This window comes from Mustela lutreola, chromosome 13 (genome assembly GCF_030435805.1).
Source record: "Mustela lutreola isolate mMusLut2 chromosome 13, mMusLut2.pri, whole genome shotgun sequence".
Classification (NCBI taxonomy): Eukaryota; Metazoa; Chordata; class Mammalia; order Carnivora; family Mustelidae; genus Mustela; species Mustela lutreola.
In genome coordinates, this window is record NC_081302.1 from 51,234,023 (window position 1) to 51,256,524 (window position 22,502).

Below are 22,502 nucleotides of genomic sequence, written 5' to 3' on the forward strand. Positions count from 1 at the left end.
ATGTGGACATCACCAAAGATGACAGGCAGGGTGGGAGAGCACAGCTGGCAAGGAAGATGATAAATTAAAAGTTTGGAAGATAAAATACGAACTCTGTGATCAAGTTTACAGCTACAGAAGTTATCAAAGCCGAAGATACAGACTTCTATGTTATCTCAATCTGATAGGAAGACATTTTGCCACAAGAAGAATGAAATCCAAAGGTATACTTTGAGTTTGTGATGTAATGAGGGATTGATTGAGGCTGTATTGTGTATGAACTTGAATAAATCACTTCACTTTTGGTTCCCAATTTGCTCTTCAGTAAAATTAGAAAATAAAGCTAAGAATTTTTCCAAAAGTTGTATGCATTCCTAGTGAATTCCTTCTTTTTCTTGGTGCCCATCTCCCTGTCTCCACCAAACTTTGAGACTATTCTTATAACAAACAACAAGAGAATCAGTAAGGTTAATAAAATTGTGTTTTGTTTTGTTTTGTTTTAAAGCCAAGTCGCTATTGCTCACTGATGGATCATGTTACACTGGAAAAAGAGGGTTACTAAACAATCTCAAAAGGTGTTCCCTGTCTAAGCTGAAAAAGCCATCTTCTTTCCATTTCCCCTGCAACTGGGTGACATTTCTGCTGTTGGAAATCTAAAGGGCAGCCCCTTGAAGTCCCCATTGGTCATTACACTGGAATCTGCTCTACATATCCATGACAATGTCTATCAAGTTTGGTTTCCTTAGTTAAGAGTTGCAGTCGGACCCTAATATGGAATAGCAGTAAGTGGTGAAAATGTAATACTCTGCCTTACCCAGAATAGGTGGTGGTAACATTTTTAATTCAAATTAATTTGCTTATGCTAAAAGTTAAGGATTATTTTAGCAGTGCTCAGCATGTGATTCTGTGTTAAAGAGTGCCAAAGATCCTCCCGGTGTTGCTCACATATTTTCTGATTTGAACAACAAATGCTCTAAGATTGAATAACAACTTTGGTAAACATGAATAAGAAAAATGACAATAAGTTTTTAGCATTTTTTGATCAAACTAAAAAAAAAAAAGCAAAGTAGCATGGGTCACTGACTATAAATGTGTAATAAATTAACATGACTCTCATCTTCTAATTATATAATACTGTAGTAGTATGAGTCCTGGTTGTCAATTCAGAATAATGCATTTTAAGGCACTGGCAGTAGATTATAATAGAAAAAGATGGGCCAAATCAAATCTGAGAATAAGGAAAGTGAAGTTGAATATAGGTGAACTTTTTTGAATGAGATGGATGAAAATCTCTGAATGAAATATTCAGGACTATGTAGCAAACTGCCAAGAAAATCCAATTTCATGGGAAAATTAAAATGAGAATCAAAAGTCTCTAGAAGACACACACACAGGCAAACACTTATATTTGTGTTTAGCAAAAACAAATAGATTACTAGGTAAGCTACTAGATCTTTTACATCTGTATGTCTTTTCCTTCCTTTGTTTCCATAAGTACTTGTAATCATTGTCCTAATCATTATTTCTGAACCAAGGCTGATTTTTTTTTCTTGTAAATTCATCTGCCTTCATTCCTTATCTCCTCCAAACCTAAAGTAAGTGTAGATGTTGTATATTTTTGAATAATTTATCATGTTGAGGAGCTGCACAAATGTAAAAAACAGATTTAATACCACAATTGACAGAGAGGGCACTCTGCAATGACAGGCTCTAGAGTCCAGAATTTTAAAGAGTTTTATTCAGCTCTAGAAACCTTGTTTCCCTTCTTTGTTTCTAACTGAACAGAATTATTTAAACAAAACTCCTCATCTTTGTTTTGAATATTAGCACTAATTAAATTATGTGGTGAGATAGCATAAATCAAGTTTTCTGCCATCCTCTAACATTCTTTCTTATAAGATGTGATCTCTGTGTTTGATATTAAAGGGACCGAGGTATTGAGAATGAGGAAGTAACTTATCCACTTGTCCATGTTTGAATAGATAACAGACAATGGAGTCAAGATGGAAAATTTTGACTCTAGAGCCTGCCTCTCAACCACTATGCCAAAAACTTGCTATCAGTTTTTAAATGCTTCAACCATGCAATGTATACATTCAAGAAATATGTAGCTTTCTCCGAAATGATACTAGATTTTGATAGAAGATGCCTATAGGTCTCAGAAAATCATTGTGGTTGTCAATTAACTTCAGGGTGATACTTCATGACAAGGAAGATGGGAGAGAAAAAAATTACAATTGACATACCCAATAAACTTACTGCCAATGAAGAACAATCTTTTACTGCTCATGAAGACTCTCTCCTTGACCACACTTTAATCACAGCTCTAAGCTTTTTTCCTGATGAGGCCTCTCTACCATATCCCTCCCCACTTTTCACCCCCCCAACCCCTGCCCCAGCAGTATCTGCTCACTCTGGTCTGCCCTCGGCAAGAATCCCAATAGGTCAGATTAGCAAGAATGCCCCTAATCTTTGATGTCTCTTCTCAATAATCTTCCATCCACCACCCATCTCCCCTCCCAAACACCCGCCCACCTACCCCGCTGCTTGACTATAAATCTCCTTTTGTCCTTATATTCAAAATTTAGTCCAATTCTATACTGATGTCTCTTTCTCCTTATTATAATAGTTCCTGAATAAAGTCTGCTTTAATGGCTCTAACTACTTTCAGGCTCTGTTTTGTTTTTTCTTTAATACTGTACACATGCAGGGCAGAGAAGCATGAAAAGAGGAATGAATTTTGAAGATAATGACAATTTTTAAAAAGCCACAGTTTTCTGCCTGTATTTAAAGGACTTTTTGCAAGGAAGTTTTTAGAAGATGATCATTTGGTTCAAATACTAGCATAGGAGCTGTGTTTATTTGCTTTGGCAATATTCCTAAACTCAAGGGAGGGATGTGAGAGTTTGCTTAACTTCTTCAAAATATCAACTTCGCCAGGCAGCGATGGACTGCATCTTTTAATCTACAAGTGGGCGCTCTCCTACTGAAAAATTACAGAATCAGCCTGAAGCAGGCTTTGCTGCTACTCCTTCCCACCAGTTTTCTGGTACTTTCACGAGGATTTACTGTGGCTAAAATAATGCCCTTATCTTTTTGTTTACTAGCTTTTCTGAGTAGGAAATATCTTTGGAGAGGAAAAAAAACCGGTTTGATCCACAATCCCTTCTCCACAGGGTAAGCCACTGTTACCTGTGATAGTGTTCTTATGGAGTGAGATCGTATTGTTCGAAACTGCATTTCATGAAGCCGTCATAAAAGATTCTGAAATATTATCAAGTGAGCACTTTGAATACCAGAATAACAAAAGCAGAGTTTATCTTTCATTTGATAACAAGTCTTTTGTGCTTTCTCTTATGTGCTAAAGAAATCATTTAAATCAACTGCCTTAAAACAATGACCACAGAACACCACATAGCGGCAGGTGTGGGATGAACAAATTTCCAACAAAGTTAGCCCTTTTACAAAGCAAAACACATGTAACCTGTAACTTTATAGTTTTTGAATTCTTGTAATGTATGATTCAATTATAATTTTTTGCAGGCCAAGGAAAGCTCCTTCCCTTCATTCCTCCTAAAAATGCTCTTAAAATAAGTCTCTGTGTTTTTTCAATGACATGATTATGAAATGCATTCCACTGCCCCAGGTCTCACAACAGAAGCTTTCCCATTATTTTCTACAAGATCCAATAGAGCATTCTTGATTTCAATCAGGTCAGACACCCTGTCACAATCCAATCTTGACACATCAATGACAAGGCATATCAGAGCAGTCAAAAGTTTACAACATGTAATAAAAACTGAACTAAAGTCAAGCATGCTATCCTCTTGTAGGCCCAGGGAGACTCTAGGCAACTAGTGATTTGTAGGCTCCATTACATCCCAAATGTTCGATGTATCTAGCCCTTGGCAGGGTGTCAAGGACAAGAAATAATCAGTCTTTAGAGATCACTTTTGAAATGCTATGCCCTCTGCTTCCTTCAGGTGAATCATTCCTTCCGTGTTGTCAGGATCCACTGATGAAAGCTGACGACTTTCAATAGCCTGTGACAAGTGAGGTATCCCCTTCTCCATATGGGGAGGAAATGATACCGTGCAATCAGCTTTCACCAGGCGTGCTGTGAGTGATGAGCTACTGCACTACATCATGCTTGTGAGCTCTTTTCCAGAGTCAAAAGTAAAAAGAAGGATGTATACCATCTTGTACACAAGAGCAGAATGATCACCAGGGAAGCAGAAAGGAGGGTATTTTTAGCTTATTTATAGATATTTCATGTCTAGAAACCAGATTTTGTCTTCATGTTGAATCTTTAGATTCAAAAGAGTAGACTAAGATCAGGTATCTGAAAATGACACAGAAGGAGACGATGCAGATTGGTGGCAGTGCTCACATAGCAATAAGTATTAAATAGGCATTCTGGTCTGAATATGACTTTTAGTCAACTAATATATGATAATATATCTACAAAGAGAGTCATTACTGATTTTCAAATAGCAACTTTTTTCTCATAATAGCCTTGCATTTTTTTTAATCACTAGAATTCCAACTATTTCAACCACAAAACCACAACCATTTAAATTTCTCCAACAATGTCCTATAGCTATCATATTTATTGTTAAAACACTAATTTTTAAAAACTGATTATTTTCTGATTAAAAACTGATTAAGTTAGATCTTTAGTTTCAGATTCTCTCTTCACATGTAGTCTAGTTTCAGTTAATTCACTGTACTTTGAGGTTAGAGACTATATAATATAATTAAGGATAAAAATAAATGTAAATGACACCCCAAATTTTCATTTTGTATAGACAATGTATAAAACAATGTGCCAATAGAGGAGATAGAACACAAGGATTCAAATATATCCATCTGTTACAGATTCTGGCAGATGATTTCTGTCTTTAATGTAATTGTGGTAATGTAAGAATATGACACATTCAATGTATTTCCCAAGTATTCTAGTTTTTAAAAATGGCAGAGATGAGAAAGTATTATGAAACCTAATTATAGTTCAATAATTGAGTCTTACATATATTCCCAATGATCCATGAAAAATATATGTATATATAGTAGTATGTATAATCTTACATAAAATTTCAATTAAAATATCTTTTACATCCTTACTATATAAAATTTCATAAATATTTTATGAAACATTGTATATTGTGGCATAGTACTCTAGTCTTTCTAACAAAAGAATATTTTTTTTCTAAAGCATAAAAGCCAGTTTAAAAAGCAAAGAAACCCCAAGTTACATTCTTTTGGCTAGCAAATCACCTTTAATTGTTTTTTTATGTTAAAGAATATGAAATATGTATTTTTTTGATAAATGTTTAATATTCTTTTTGTTTAATATTTCCTCCTGACTTTTAATACTCCATTTCAAGAATAATAAACATCACCTTTTCAGTGCCTTGCACTTAAACATAAGTGGCAGAGAATAATCGGCAGACACTTGAGGAAAGCCAATGATATGAAAGAAGGAGACAAAACAAAACAAAAACAAAACAAAACAAAACACAAGATTTTCGGACAAAAATAGATGAAAGAGAGTAATTTGGAGGAAACAGGGACCACTAAGGGGAGTAGTGGGAAACTTCAAAATCTATTCATTTTCAGAGAGCTAGGAGATACTATTGTGTATTAATAATAAAAAAAAAGACACTTTAGGGAAAAATACAGGAAACAAGAAAGAACTCTTAGAATTTATGAAAAGAGGGGCAAAACTTAAAAAATAGCCATTAACTTCACTACCACTACAAAATTAGAGGAGAACGGAAGCTAAAGTTGAGAATAGATTTCAGAAAGTTAGGAAAACAACAGCAAAAGTGAAATGAAAATGCAGAAAGAAAAAGATTTTACAGATTTCAACATTCAAATAATATAGAAGTAAACAGAAAAAAACACAGGGGCTATCATCCAAAAAAAATCATATAAGAACATTTCCTTAAACTAAAATGTGTAATATTTCATAAAAAAAAAGCCATACTGCATACCTAGAATAATGAATTAAATGGGACTCACACAAAAACATATTTTTGAATGAAAATTCAAAATCACAGAACCAAAAATAAGACCAAAATCTTCCAGAAAGCGGGGGGGGGGGGGGGGGGGCGGAAGCATTCACATATTAAGGATCTAAAATGAGAGCAGCTTACAATTTGTTAATAGTATTGCAACTAGAAGACAATGAAATAATGTCTTCTTATGAGGAAAAATGACTTTCAGTCTAGAATTCTACATCAAAACAAACTGTCATTTAAGTGGGAGACATGTTATATCTCAAAGAAGTTTCAAAAGACCAGCCAAGAATGTTTCGAGAGACCAGCCAAGTCCTTCCGTAAAGGAAGGAAAAAAACAGACTGACTGAGGAGACCCTAGCATCTCCCTCAGCAATGCTAGAATTTAGACAAGCTTCTTCCTCATTGTAGGTCCCTGACCTCCTTTTCTTAAAGCACTGGCTTTAGAAAATTTAGACTTGTAAATTATTCCTCTGCTTCTTTGATATGTCGATCTTTCCAAAAGACTTCTTGGCAGTTTTACAAACCAGGCATATCTTTCTCTGGAAACTGGGAGCCATTTTTTTGACTTGTGATCACCATTTCCCTGGCAGAGTAGGAGCCTATCTTAGGCAGGCACCTTCCTCCAAGTTGTAAAACTACTTTCTGTCATAAAGATAAAGGAAGTTTATTTTTCTTTGGATAAATCCAGTTAGCAAGCACATGTGGACAATGATTCTCCCCACCCCACCAATTAAAATCTTTCCAGCCCTTTGTTTCAGTGGAGTTGAGCTCAAAGCTCTAAGCATTCCTGTTTGTTTCTCCTGTTTGTTTAAATTTTGCGAGTTCAATTTTTGCTTTGACACCACCATAGGTTGTGTTCCAAAGGAAGGTTGTAAGAGATGGCAGGCAAAGTAGAATATATAACAGGAAAGAGATAAATAGAATCTCCAAGCTGATGTTGAAAGAAACATCAACTGAGGGCTGTCAGAGTTTGAGATTATCAGCATACACTGGGAGAGAAAAATGGACAGTTTGAGAAAGGCAAAAGTACACAGAAGAAACTAGTATATTACCAGATGGGTTTTACCATTCTGAGAGGAAATGTATACTTATCTCAGAAATTTGGTGCTGAGTTAGTGCCAGGATACATTGAAAACTCAGCCAAAGAATATCTAGGTAATTTTTAACTCCAATGAAATTTAAAAAGTTGGACAAGGGGGGAAAAAACATTATTTCTGCTCTGAACAATATTCACATAGTCAACATCTTATAAATCCTAAATAAAAGTTGATGTAATCAACATTGTGATAGAATTATGCCAAGGGGAAGAAGAAGGGGAATGTACTTGTGAGTGGTGGGCACAAGAGATTTAAATCCTCAACTGCCATTTAAGGAGAAGAGAGTTAACATCTAAACTTTAAATAAATAAATACCAGACACAGTGATTCCAACCAGATGAAGTATTTGATTGTCAAGAAACTTGGGATAGGAATAGTAAGTCTAGAAGTTAATTGCTTTTCCTTATAAGCCTGAACACATTACCTGACTCTTTAAATGTCAAATATGTAAATCTGAAATATAATAAAAGTAGACACTACAAGAGTTAGGGGGAAAAAAGCATACGCTTGCTGAAAATAAAAACGAAGAAAGAGGAAAACATTAAAAAGTGAAGGACAAAAGGAGGGAAAGGAAGAAAAAAAATGTAAAGGAGGAATATAAAGGAAAAGATCAACAGAAGCAAACAAAGAAAAGCTGCAGGTTTCATACTAAATCATTTCAGTGGTTACTCTTTCTCAATGACCATGCAAACATTGGCCTTGACCAGCAGTGTATTTGCAAATACACTTTGCAAATATTTACAAATAGTAATCAGACTTGAAAGGGACTCCACTCATTTGCTGAATCACAACCTAAACCTAAATCCTAATCTAAACTCATTGTTTCATAATTCACAACCTCTTTCTACCACGACCAGCAACTACCACAGTTCTGAACAAATACATTAGGAAATCATTATGAAGTCTTCAGAACTGCACTGCAGTGTTCTACATGTCAACATTTTTTTTTGGGGGGGGGTCCAAAATGTGTTATTTTAAGAGGTCACCATCCTCCACCCACTCTTGCAACTTTCATTCTCAGCAACTAACCATAGCCCTTACCTCCCAGACAAATTAGAATCATCAGATCCCATCTCTCTTTTCATGTAAATCATATACCCTCAAATATATCCCAGTTTTCACCTGCTATTCTCTCTCTTCACAGAATATGTTTAAAAGCTGGAATCTGTGCCTCACACTCATGCCCCTGGTGATCTCTGTAAAGTTCCTAGATGAAGTAGTGAGTATCAAGGTTAGGCCAGCTCTATTGACTGTGTAAAGCCTGCTAGTGGCCAGTGATATGTGATAAAACACCTCAAGTTCAACTGTTAGAAAAGCTATTACGAAGATTTATACAGGTATTCCTATTATTTAAGTATCTTTCCATGTTGCAAATTTTTTCTGACCCTCACAGTGCAATATCATCTTTCCCCTCCACTATTAAGTGATGCTGCTAAAGAGAAAAATGGGACAGCTTTTGCTTTTGCACATGAAGATATAATCTTCTTGAGGGTGTCTGCCATCTTTTATATACACAGGCAGTGAGCAGATCCTGGCTGTGTTAGGAATCACTGAGGTCAGGAATCACACTGAAGCAGCAAGAATGCCTCATTGGCTCATAATTATTCTTTACAATAGCCGTTTTCTGAATTGGATTCCTTTAATTGTCATGGATCTCACTCAGCTTTGCTTGTAATCTGCCCATCTTGACTGGTTCTTTCCTCTTACAATACATATATTCTCAAATCTTTCTGCAAATAAAACAGTATTTCCACATCTCCCTCTGAAAATATTCTTTCCAGTAAGTCCTGTATATTTCACTTCATTAGTATCTCTTTAATCTCTGCTCTCATCTGTCCTCATCACTACTACCCATTTCCACTGATAGTTTCCACTAATCATTAGCAGTAATCTGATTGTTTCCTGATCAGTGTTTCCTTTCCAGCTCTCTTTCACAAATCTCTCTCCTTTGAGCATCAGACCACATATTCAGCAGTTCATTAGATATATTCACTTGAATATTCCAAGACACCTCAACTCAATATGTCCAAACTTGAAATCAGCTCTTTTTCGTCTACCTACTAATTCTCCTCTTTGTTCTAAATCATTGAATATCACTGGTGGTCCAAGAAGATCACCATTGACTGCTTTCTCTTTCTTATTCTTTACACTTTAAATCAAATTATAAAAATTTGTCATCAAATTATAAAAATTCTATTTCATAAATGTCTCTTAAATCTATCCACAAATCTCCATTCCCACTGGTGCCTTCCTTATTTAATATTTACTTTCCATCTGGATTTCTAAAATAACATCATGGCTGGTATTTCTGCCACCAGATTTTCCCTTCTTCTGCCCATTCTCTTATGGAGAATATAATGCAATTGTAGTAATTTTTATAAACTTCAAGTCTGATTCTGTGTTTTCCGTGTTTAGGAATATCTGATGACTCTACTGCTCTTAAGATAAATTTCTAACATCCTTAACTTATAAGCAAAAGCACCTTTATTAAATAGTTCTTGTATTTTTCCTATCTTAATCTCTTAACCTCATACTTCAGGTTTTCATCTTGTAAAAAAATATTTTTGTTATTCAAGAGCAAAATCTTCTCCCTCTCTTTTAGATATTTATACATCTTGTTGCATTTTGCTCGAAATATTCTTTCCCAAAACCAAACATTCCCTTCAACTTTTTTCAGACTTGAGTTAGATACTCTATTAGAGTCTCAGGGATAACCTAACAATACCATAAATGGATGGTTTAAAACAACAGAAATTTATCCTCTCATAATTCTAGAGCCTAGAATCCAAAATCAAGGTCTGTCTGAAGTTTCTAGGGAGACAATGCCCCATGCCTCTCTCCTAACTTCTGGTGGTTGCCTACAGTCCTAGGCTGTTGTAGTCTTGTAGCTGTGTGACTCTGGTCCTCGCCTCTATCATCAAATGGCCTTCTTCCCCAGGTTTATGTCTGTGTTTCCATACAACCATCATCTAAGGACACCAGTCATTGAATTTATGACCCCGTCTAACCCAGTATGACTTCATCTTAATTAATTACACATGCAAAGACACTATTTCAAAATAAGGTCACATCTAGAGGTTATAGCTGAGCATGAATTTTAGAGGAACCCTCTTCACCTTTATAGAAACCCTCCTGCATACCAGGATGCAACTTGAGCAGCCTTAGCATACCACATATAATAAACATTATATTGAGGGGTACCTGGGTGGCACATTCAGTTAATCATCCAACTCTTGGTTTCAACTTAGGTCACAATCTCAGTCTTGGGATAGAGTCCTATGTTGGGCTTTGCAGTGAGCATTGAGCCTGTTTGAGATTCTCTCTCTCTCTCTGACCCTCTGCATCCTCTCCACCCCCAAAAAGATTATGCTGAGAACTACTGATTTGTCTTTTCCCCAATTGCACAGGGACAGCAAACATTTATCCTCAGAACCTAGTACAAGGTCTGATAGAGGAGGCTCAGTACTTATTTGGAAAAAAAGAGAAAAAAAAATGAATGAAAGATTTTTAGGGGCACTGGGTGGCTCAGTGGGTTAAAGTCTCTGTCTTTGGCTCAGGTCACGATCCCAGAGTCCTGGGATCGAGCCCCACATCGGTCTCTCTGTTCGGCAGGGAGCCTGCTTCCCCCACTTGTGATCTCTGCCCGCTTCTCTGCCTACTTGTGATCTCTGTCTGTCAAATAAATAAATAAAATCTATTTTTAAAAAAGAGCTCTTTTTAAAATTCTCACAGTCTTCTCACAGTTTTCAGGATAACTTTCTAAACTAAAACAGAATCTAACAGAAAGACCTATGTTAAAATTTAAAATATCCATTCCTTTTTCTATCTACCTACTTCTTTCAGAGCAAGCACAAGAATAAAAAGAAACAAAATCTTAAATAAACTACCATCTTCTGAAGGTGGCATGCTACACTTTCTTGGTTTGTTTGCTTTCTTGCTTGTTTGTTTGTTTGTTTGTTTTGGGTATTTTTCCTACCTCATTCTTCTTGCTAAATCCAACTTAACTTTTAGAAGCTGTATCATTTAGTTTTATACTGGAAGGAACATCCAGTTCTCCCGCAACCCCATTCTTCTTTGGGGGCAGGGGCATTTTTATATACTTCTATAGCAGACTCTGGTACTATCCTGTCCATGTCCTTACCTCTTTCATGGGCCCCACACCATCTAGCTATGTGTTATTGCAAGCACTCGCAAGTGCTGGCCTGGATGAAATGCCATAGAGCATTTGAAGTCCTTGAGAAAGTCTAACCAAGGAAAAGTACTGGCACCGTGGTGAGTAACCTTACAGATACCATACGGTCAATTAGTGTCCCTGTTGACCCAAACAGTGCCCTGCCCTTCGGCACCACCTGTATGATCTTTTATCCCTTCTCTGTATCACTGGTTCCCTGACCTACTGGTATTTTATAAGATCACTAACCAAATAAGCAGCTTGTACTTCAGTCCCCTCTCAGGAATTGTCTGTGGTTGTACCTGGTGTGAGAGATTTCTAACCTTTTTCTAATACCACTTTTCACCACTTTTCAAATATTGTAATCTATTTACTTGTCTTCTGCTGCTACTACTATGTAATGTCCCAGTGGTATAAGTACTTTATTACCCCCTGTATATCAGAGTGCTTGGGGTATGGTAGGAAGGAACCAATAAACATCTTTGGTTATTTTTTTTTCTTTTAATATATGAATAATTTCATGATTTCATTATTATGTGACAAAATTGAATGGGAAGGTAAAACATTTGTTATTAATAATAGATGATATGTAACTTTCTGTTAAAATATAACCATTTTATAGGCAAAACACATTAAGCATAACTTTTAAAATGTACTAAATTTTAAGTATATTCTACATTTCTCTTCAGTTCTGAAATACTTGTCACTTGTACTGAATTTTTTCCTAATTCATTTTTAAGCTTACTTTAAACTGTTGAGCCTGCTTTTTGAATGTGATTCCATGTCTATGGCTAAGTAATTCATTGCTTGTTAAACTACTCATAATTGATATAACAATGCTATCACAGATTCTAGCTTGAAATAATGTCAAAGGCACTCTTCAGAATTACCAGTGTTACAAAAGTGCAATCATGCACACAGATGTACCCATTTAATACTGATGGATTCCATACCATTGTTTTGACAAGAAAACATATAGCTGTTTTTAGCTTACTTGTTTTCTGAACATTCAAAATGCAGTCTGAACAGATTTTTTATTTAAACCATAAACCACATCTTGTTTTTTTTTTTATTTCTTTGATATTTACTCCTTTCATTGCTTTCTACTTTTATTACTGAATTGCTTTCCCCTGCTAGAGTAGCTAGAACTACATATCAAAAGTAGGCATTGTTCTGAAATCAGATTTACCTGATTTTATACGCAATGTGATACAGTCTTGTGTTTTGCTCCCCCTCCCCATTGTCTTCTGTTTTCTTATTATGTCTACTGCTGTGAGGAAGAGTGGGGCTCACAGCCTGATTCAGTCAGTCTTAGCAACATGAAACAACATATTCAAGCTTGTATTGTGGGCATATTTACGTAAATGTCCCACCTGAAATATTCTAATGTACCTGCTGCTAAAATTAGAGCATGCTTTGAAGAGACACAATATTTTCTAGTGGGGGAAAAAAAAAAAAAACAAGAAAATGAGAAACACTGCTTTAATCTCCAGTTTATTAAAACATAGAAAGATTCCTTTTTTTTTTTTAACATTTCCTCTAAATTTGCATTTTGAAAGACATTTGAAAAATTTTCCATACTACACTATCACTTGTGGAAAGTGAGCCAAAAATACAGATTTAAATTATGGCAAGTGTTTAAATCTGTGACCATTGTGAGCTTACTGCTTCTCCAATTACAGGAAAACATAGATAAAAGGAAGTATGTATATTTATTCTTATGTTATATATATTAGAAATGATCAATAATTACCAATAACTACGAGACAATATGATGCATTTTTGTATTGCAAAAATAATTTAAAAATTTTATGTTTAGCTAAATTTACTTATAGCTACAACTAATGGATAATTTTATAGGATGACTTGATTTTGCCAATAAGAAGATGAGATTTTTAGTGATATTACATGAACTTCTTTGTAGCTGATCATCTCTGCCTGTTTCTTGTCTATAGAATTTGGGGAGATCAGCCTTTGTTTTAATTATCAAAAGACCCACAATGATTTTAGGTCCATGGTTTGTTTGTCTGTATAATTCTCTCAAAAAGTTCATTGTTTTCTTATCTTTTTGATTGCTGTGAATCTCATGTGAAAATAGACAACAATTCTTTTAAAACCATGCCTCTTTCCCTGAATTTAATTTGGACAACGTAAGCCTATTGTGCTTCCATAGGAGAGGAATGCTGTTTTTCTTTTTCCTCTAAGCTGTATTTTTCCAACTGAATGAATTGGTGAGGAAAATTATAACCATTAGGAGTTTTGTTTTTTGTTTTTTTTTAATGGGTCTGATGACCACACCCTGATATTGATCCTTAAGCGAGTTATAACTGGACTTTTTTATTCAATTGCTTTGTCAGTTGTATATATAATAAGTAAGGATGAGTATCAGTTAAACTTGCAACCCAGAATGTCATTTGACTCTGCATTCTCTCTGTTTTCTTTAAAAGTTTCCTTAAAAAATAGCTAGGTCTTTTCTAAGCTCATCTCTCTTGTATTATCCTGGCAAGTACAACTGACAAGACAACATGCTACTACTACTGGTTTTTCACCTCTTCATTTAAAGATAAAGCTTACCATGTGCAATACCTCCCTCCTAAGTTATCACATATGATACTTTTTCTAAATATTGAATTTTTGCATGACATGTGTTGGTATATTTCTAGCTTCTAGAAATTCCCTTGCCACCAAATAACTGTTTTCAAAGCTAGTGCCAGATAGTCTACATTGTCTGTTAAGGACGTACTTCTGATTCAGTGTTAATTTTTTTTTTTAATCAGTCATTTTACCAATAATTCTGTGAAGAAAAAAATCAAACTTGAAAATTTTAGAGTTTTAAAATGATAATGTCTATATCTTGTACATGAGACCTGTTCCATCATATGTCACTGCAGAGCTCTCTTCTGGGCTGAGAGAGATTCCATTTTAATACATTGGAGGGGTCAGGAGAAAAGTGAGAAAGCATGGAAAATGAAGTGTTAGCCCTTAAAACTTACACCCGGAATACACAAAAACACTTCTGCTCTCATTTTCTTGATCAAAGTGGGTAATGTGGGGTACTGGGTTAAGTAGTGTACCCTTCCCAATTATATACCCACCATAACATCAGAATCTGATCTTATTTGAAAATGGGCTTTTTGCAGGTATAATTAGTTAAGATGAGGTAATACTGGATTAAGGCAGACTCTAAACCCCGTGACTGATGTCCTTATAAAGGCTATGTGAAGATACACAGACATAGGGGGAAGCATGCAATATGCAGATGGGAGCATGGATGAAGTATGCTTCTGTAAGATGAGGAACACCATGGACTGCAGGCAACCACCAGAAGCTAAAACAGTTGTTCCTTCAGAGCCTCCAGAAAGAACCAAACTTGACAATTCCTTGGTTTTGGACTTCTGAATTTCTGGAATGTGAGAAAGTAATTTTCTATTGTCTTAAGTCACCCAGTATGTGGTATTTTATGGCAGCTCTTGAAAACTAATGCATACGAGATGCTTAAATTCAAAAGTGCAGATGCAAATCTCCCCAGATGGGTCACTGGATACAGCACAAGTTCTAGACAAAGATTATTTGCATATGAATAGGGCTATAATGGCAAGATTTTTAAAACAAGTTTTTCAATATTTGCCATAAATTTTGAGGTCATGGTCATAATTCTTCTTGGTCCCTTATTTCTGAGAAAATTTAATAAGACCAGGTTGATCCAAAGCCCTGGTTTACTAGACACAAATATAGTTCACACAATCTCAGGGATATTTAAGAAAAAAACAAAATATTTCCATTTTGAGAGGTTTTTCTTTGTTTTATTTTTATATAACTAAACCAAGAATCCTGAGAATAAATAAATTCAACAAGTAAGCTTTCTTCTAACCCTTTTATTCCATGTCATTGTGTCAGTTTTGTTATTAGGAAATAAAACATATAACCTCTAAATTATCTATGGTTCTGATTCTGAATTATGCTTATTTTTATAATATCTTCTCTGATCAAAATATGAGTATTTATTTTTTTGTAAAAAGTACAATTGAAAGGACCATAGAGACCCAAAATCTTAGAGATGGAGAAATCAGATCAGATAAGAGTTTTAGTAGAGTTTAAATAATAAACCAAACCCAACTCCAATCAAACTTTAATCCTGCCTATTAAGTAGGTCAGAAACTATTAATTTAGAGCAGAAAGTCTTATGAACATTATTTCTCTGGAACAGCTTCTTCAAAAAAGCAAACACGGCATCATAAAATATCCATATTTAACTTTGGGAAATGTATATTGGGAAAGTACTGTATTTATCCTCCCATTTCTTACTTGTTGGGGTTGATACTATTTACAACAATGGAACTACCACCTGGAAAATACAATTGCAGAATATAAAATTTCCAATTAATGTTGATACGCAGTACACAACCCAGTAAATCAATCACTGTAGTCTTAAGTGGTCCACTCTATCATATAGACCTTGATATCAGGATATGAAAAAGAAATATATCTTTTTTTAGCTTGTCTGAAAGATGGGAGCAAAGCATTGGCACACCAAGTCACAGCCTAGATGAAACCATATAAGGAGGACAGGAAGGGTGCTATATATTGGGTAAACAGTATTTTACTAGGACAAAAAAAAAAAAGGCTTAGGCAAAAATGTTTGACTCAGGTACTGCAAAATATTTTTAAATAATAATCAGAATAGAGAAAGGCAAGTACATTTGTGAGGCAAAAAAATGTAATTCAAAGACCATGCACTAGGATCCACCAAATGATTTATTTGTAAAAAGGTGAAATCAACTAGAGAGTCTTAGGACATGACATAGAAGAACCATAGGATGGGAATCACTTAGATAGGGAACACAGAACTGAGAAGCAGGGCTGAAGAAACAAGAAAACACCTTCCTGAATCATTAAAGGGGTAGCTCTACTGCTCTCTCCACCGTTGCCCACTCTATCAACAGGCTGGGATATCCATGTCAGCATGAGCTGTTGGCTTTGGTTCTCACTGGCTTGAGTTACTTTTGGTGACACCTGCTCTCCCTTTAACTTGTGTTCCAAAAGAAGATGCTCAGCTGGTTGGGCTTGATTAGGCTAAATTTTAGTAAATAGGAAAAGATTTGGGGGAATTTTTGTGTAGGATATTTTTGGGAGAGAAGGAGAAATCAAATGGTCTGAATAAATGGAGAATGACAGCGTTTTACAAAACCATCTTAGATTCAAAACATTTCTGGAAATATTACTCCCATGACTTGTTTTAAGGAATAGAAAAAGCATTGATAATTACATTTTATACTTAAAATTATGTTTTCTTTAGTCCACACTTTTTTTTTTTTTTTCCAGTGGTGTAGAAAAATTTTCTTCATTCTTTTTACAAGTGTATAGGACTCCATTGGGTGGAAGTACTGAAGTTTATCCAGTTGCTTACCAAGATACTGGGCATTCAGAGGGTTTCCAGTATTTTGTGGATATAAACAATGTTTCAAGGAAAGCTCTTTGGATATGCATTTTCCTATTAGAAGTGTAGTTTTTCTCTTTTTAATTAATTAATTTTTAAAATAAACATAGAGTGTATTATTGGCCCCAGGGGTACAGGTCTGTGAATCACCAGGTTTACACACTTCACAGCACTCACCATACCACATACCCTCCCCAATGTCCATAACCCCACTCCCCCTCCTAAACCCCTCCCCCCAGCAACCCTCAGCCTGTTTTGTGAGACTATCTTTTATGGTTTGTCTCCTTCCTGATCCCATCTTGTTTCATTTATTCTTTTCCTACCCTTCAAACCCCCCACATTGCATCTCCACTTCCTCATATCAGGGAGATCATATGATAGTTGTCTTTCTCCAATTGACTTATTTTGCTAAGCATAATACCCTCTAGTTCCATCCACATCATTGCAAATGGCAAGATTTCCTTTCTTTTGATGGCTGCATAGTATTCCATTATATATATACCACATCTTCTTTATCCATTCATCTGTTGATGGACATCTAGGTTCTTTCCATAGTTTGGCTATTATGGACATTGCTGCTATAAACATTCAGGTGCATGTGCCCCTTCGGAGCACCACGTTTGTATCTTTAGAGTATATGCCCAGTAGTGCAATTGCTGAGTCATAGGGTAGCTCTATTTTCAGCTTTTTGAGGAACCTCCATGTTGTTTTCCAGAGTAGGTGCACCAGCTTGCATTCCTACCCACAGTGTAGGAGGGTTCTCTCCTCATCCTCGCCAGCATCTGTCATTTCCTGACTTGTTAATTTTAGCCATTCTCACTGGTGTGGGGTGGTATCTCATTGTGGTTTTGATTTGTATTTCCCTGATGATGAGTGATGTGGAGCACTTTTTCATGTCTATTGGCCATCTGTAGTCCACACTTCTTAATGTTAATATGGCTTAAGTTTTTTTTTCGTCATGAGGTTTTTTTGTTTATGCAAAATATAAATGTTATCAGAGAGAGGAGTCAAGATGGCAGAGAAGTAACAGGCTGAGACTACATCATGTAGCAGGAGGTCAGCTAGATAGTTTATTGAACCATTGCAAACACCTACAAATCCAACAAGAGATTGAAAAAAAGAAGAGCAACAATCCTAGAAAGAGAAAATCAACCATTTTCTGAAAGTTAGGGCCGGTGGAAAAGTGAATCCAAAGCGACAGGAAGATACCGTGGGGTCAGGGGCCAGCTCCCAGCAAGCAGTGGAGCAATGGAGCACAAAATCAGGACTTTTTAAAACACCACCTCACACCAGTCAGAATGGCTAAATTGGAAAGAACCTAGATATCCATCAACAGATGAATGGATAAAGAAGATGTGGTATATATACAATGGAATACTATGCAGCCATCAAAAGGAAGGAAATCTTGCCATTTGCGATGATGTGGATGGAACTAGAGGGTATTATGCTTAGCAAAATAAGTCAATTGGAGAAAGACAACTATCATATGATCTCCCTGATATGAGGAAGTGGAGATGCAACGTGGGGGGTTTGAAGGGTAGGAAAAGAATAAATGAAACAAGATGGGACCAGGAAAGAGACAAATCATAAAAGACTCAGTCTCACAAAACAGGCTGAGGGTTGCTGGGGGGAGGGGTTTAAGAGGGGGAGTGGGGTTATGGACATTGGGGAGGGTATGTGGTATGGTGAGTACTGTGAAATGTGTAAACCTGGTGATTCACAGACCTGTACCCCTGGGGATAAAAATACATTATATGTTTATTTAAATAAATAAATAAATAAATAAATAAATGTTTTCAAATACATTTAATCTCTGAATATATGTTTATATATGTATTTATGGTATTTGTACAAATATACAAATAAGTAGAGTAATCCTTGACCTATCTGAGATGCATTCATGAAACAACAACTCAGGAATGAAAAGACTTAGAATCAAGGTATAACTAAATATGGCTTGTAAATTAAATCATATTCATGTTTGGGGGAGTGTTCTGACTCTGCAGGGTGTAGAAAAAAAATAAGAGGAGAGCAAAGCTGGATAAAGGTGGTTGGGTGAAGAGAGATTTGCTAAAACTCAGGTCAAAAGATAATGATGTCTCAAGCTAGAATGATAGATTAGAAAGAACGGAGAATCCTGTTTCTGGGATATCCACGTTGAAATCAGGAAACTTGATAATTGAAGAGAGAAGGAGAAATAAGAGTCAATTATTATTTATGGGTTTCAGTTTAAGAAGTTGAATTTATGTAATTTTTATAGCAACATAAGAAGGTGACATAAAATAAGGAACAAAGTTGGTAAAAAGTTTTGTGTGTGATAAGGATCATGCAGGAGATGAATTAGTGTGTAGATAACAACTCAGCAGTCAGTAGATAATAACTGGGTAAAGTACCGAGAAAAAGTGAAAAAAAAAATCTTATATTGAACTGGAAGTAACATTAGCAATTAGAGGTGTTGGAGGTTATCCAGAGGACATGGTCTCAGCTTGACCTGTGAGATAGACCTCACAGAGGTTCCTCACCCTATTCCTGATCTTCAAAATATATGGTCTGTTTGTCTTCCCCATGCTACACACTGCCCCAAAGACACAAACTTGAAATGGTAATGTACTGTTGAGGCTATTTGGACAGTGTGTATGGCTGAACCCAGGTAAGGCCCTTTTAAGACTCTGGTGGGTGGAGTGGAGGTCTACTTATCTTGCAGCTGTGGAAGAAAAGCCTCCTAAGTGAATTCCCTGGCTTTTTAAATCTGCCATCTGCCAGACTGGTGTGGTTTGCCTCTTTCTTTGGTTTCTCTGTGCCCTCTGTGTTCTGGGGCTAGTTTGTGAACCAACAATAAGACAGAAGTAAAAAATCTCTTAAAGAAATCTAAGAAGAGGGGTGCCTGGTGGCTCAGTAGGTTAAGTCTCTGCCTTCAGCTCAGGTCATGATCTCAGGGTCCTGGGCTCAAGCCCCGCATCGAGCTCTCTGCTGAGTGGGGAGTCTGCTTGCCACCCCTTCTCTCTCTGCCTGCCTCTCTGCCTCCTTGTGATCTCTCTCTCTATCAAATAAATAAATAAATAAATCTTTGAAAATAAAAAAAAAGGAAATCTAAGAAGAAATGGAAATATATCATGGAAACCAAAAGCAAAAGCACTTCAGGAAATAGAGTTGGCTCAATGACACCAAATACTTCCAAATGTTTGAGTAAGGTAAGGACATTCCAGTGCTCCATGAATTTTGTAACCAAGAGATACCGTCATCTTCCATGTACAGTTTAATACTAGTGACAGGGAAAGAATCTAGACTACAGTGGGTTGTAGAGGAAATAGAAGGTAAGCAAATGGAGAAATTAATTGAAACAAATGTCTTCAATAAAATTTGCTTGAGAGGAAGCAGCTGGAAGCTGTATGAGAATGCATGTTCAAGGAAGGGGTTTGAGGTTTTGCAAGAATAGGAGGCTCAAACCAAATCAATGTTTTGTAAATGCAAAATAAAAACTAAATACAAAAGATTGCAACACAAGGCAAGGAGGATAAGAGGAGCAGTATCGGGGAACTAGAAGTCCCCAAGAAAATGGGAGGAAAAGAAAAACAGATCTCACTGGAGAATTGACCAAAGGAATTTCACCTGTTCCTCCATTACCTTTGCTCTTTCCTTTCCTATAGATCCCAAAGACTGGAATATAGAGATGAATAGTCATAAAAGTATAAAGCTATCCTGATAATTTTTCATGAGGTAGAAGTCATCTTGGGAGCATTTTGAATGCTTGTTTTTAAAGCAATTTTTGTAGCCTGTTGTAGTTTCTTATTTTTCCTAAATGTATTTATTTCATTCACTGAGATCTTTTCACAAATCCATGTCTACAAATGACCTTATTACACTAAATTTCATGTTGGCAATCTTGCTACTACTTCTGTCAGTTTCTCTCTTTCCCAGTACCATGTGGAGCCCCCAGATTTTATATAGTCAAACTTAGGTAGCTCATGCCCTCAAAATCTCTCTTTTCATATTTAGTTTACTTAGTCATAGTTTCAAAATAAGTCATTTAGAAATATTTTGAAAATATAGTGCTTTAATTACTCTTTCAGATAATGAATGGTATGAAAAGTAGCCATTATGCCTTTTAGTTATAATCATCATAACAAATCAATTCATGATAACAAAAGATCTCTTTTGGGTTTGTTGAAGTTTTTTCTTTTACTCCAAAAAATTCTTAACCATTTTAGTTTTCACTTATGTATGTCACAAGAACAACAACAACAAAATAATAATTATGTGTTACAACTTAGAGAGTTGAATTGAAGTAAATAACCTCTAGTGTTATTCTGCTAATTCATGATTTTTAGGTATATCTGTCAGTCTAACTAGGAAAACAAAAATCATTTTGTTTACAACATAGAGAATTCTATTGAAGAATTACTTTCACAGGTGAAAGAGTATCTGTGAGTCAAACAGGATAGAGTAACAACAGCAGGAAACCACTACTATCTTAGGCTCAAGGGCAATAAAAGGGGGCCAAGTTTCTAAAGTCACCCAAAGTAAGCTAATTGCATGAAAAGTACACAGAGGGAGCTACAGCCAAGAGGAGACACAGGGGCAGGATCTGCTGAAGAAATCATCTAAGGCCAAGAGGGAGAAAGGATTTCCCTAGTTTCTTTCCCCTCCCACATAAATTCCCAACAGTGGTTCCCACCGACTGAACTAAGCCAAAGGAACATGACATGAGTATACATGTACTCATGTAATATAGTCAGAATGTAGAAGAGGGTTTGAGGAGCCAAGATTGACTCAGATATAAAATACTTTCTTTTTTTTTTTTTTTAAGGAATGAAGACAATTACAAAATCCCTGAAATTTGAATATGTAGCTCATTATAATTATTATTATATTATTCTTGAAATAATTGTCAACTTGTGTACTTCATTTCCCTATTTATTCTGCACCAAACTGTGTTGTCTACAAATGTCTTTCCAGTTGTTCAGTTAACGGGTAATGCTTTGGAGTTATAGTGGAGTCTTCAGCTGCTTAGACTTTGGCTCATTCAGTTCCTTCTGAGAAACAAGAAATCAAATCTTCTCTTTTTGTTTTGGTGTTTAATGGAAGGCAAATAACGAAGCTCCATTCTGAAAATATTAGGATATCTCTTAGAGCATCTACAGAGAGAGATTTCTAGTTTTCAAATATAATCTCACCCTCTAAATTTAGACTATGCGATGACTTCAAAATAACGCCTCCACCATTCTATGTTTCATTACATACTGTACCTGTAATTTATTTTATTAACCATTTCCCTCTCTTTCTGTTGTTCCTTCCTTTTTTTCCTGGTGCTTTAAGATTATCTCATCATTTTATCATTTCCTTTCTGTGGAAATAACAAACTTTTTTTTTTTTTTTAAGATTTTATTTATTTATTTGACAAACAGAGATCACAAGTAGGCAGAGAGGCAGGCAGAGAGAGAGGAGGAAGCAGGCTCCCTGCTGAGCAGAGAGCCCCATGTGGGGCTCGATCCCAGGACCTTGGGATCATGACCTGAGCCGAAAGCAGAGACTTTAACCCACTGAGCCACCCTGGTGCCTAATAACAAACTTTTTTATAGGGTTTATATACTAGTAATAATTTCTTTTTTTCTTCTGAAAGTTTTTTATTTCATCCCTATTTCTCATAATGCCAGAATATATTTCCCAAATATAGAATTGTGCAAATATAACATTCCCAAATATAGAATTAATTGTTCGTAGTTCTTTAAGCACTTGAAAATTGTTATGACACAAATTTATGGTCTCCATGTTTTTTGTTTGTTTTGTTTTCTCTT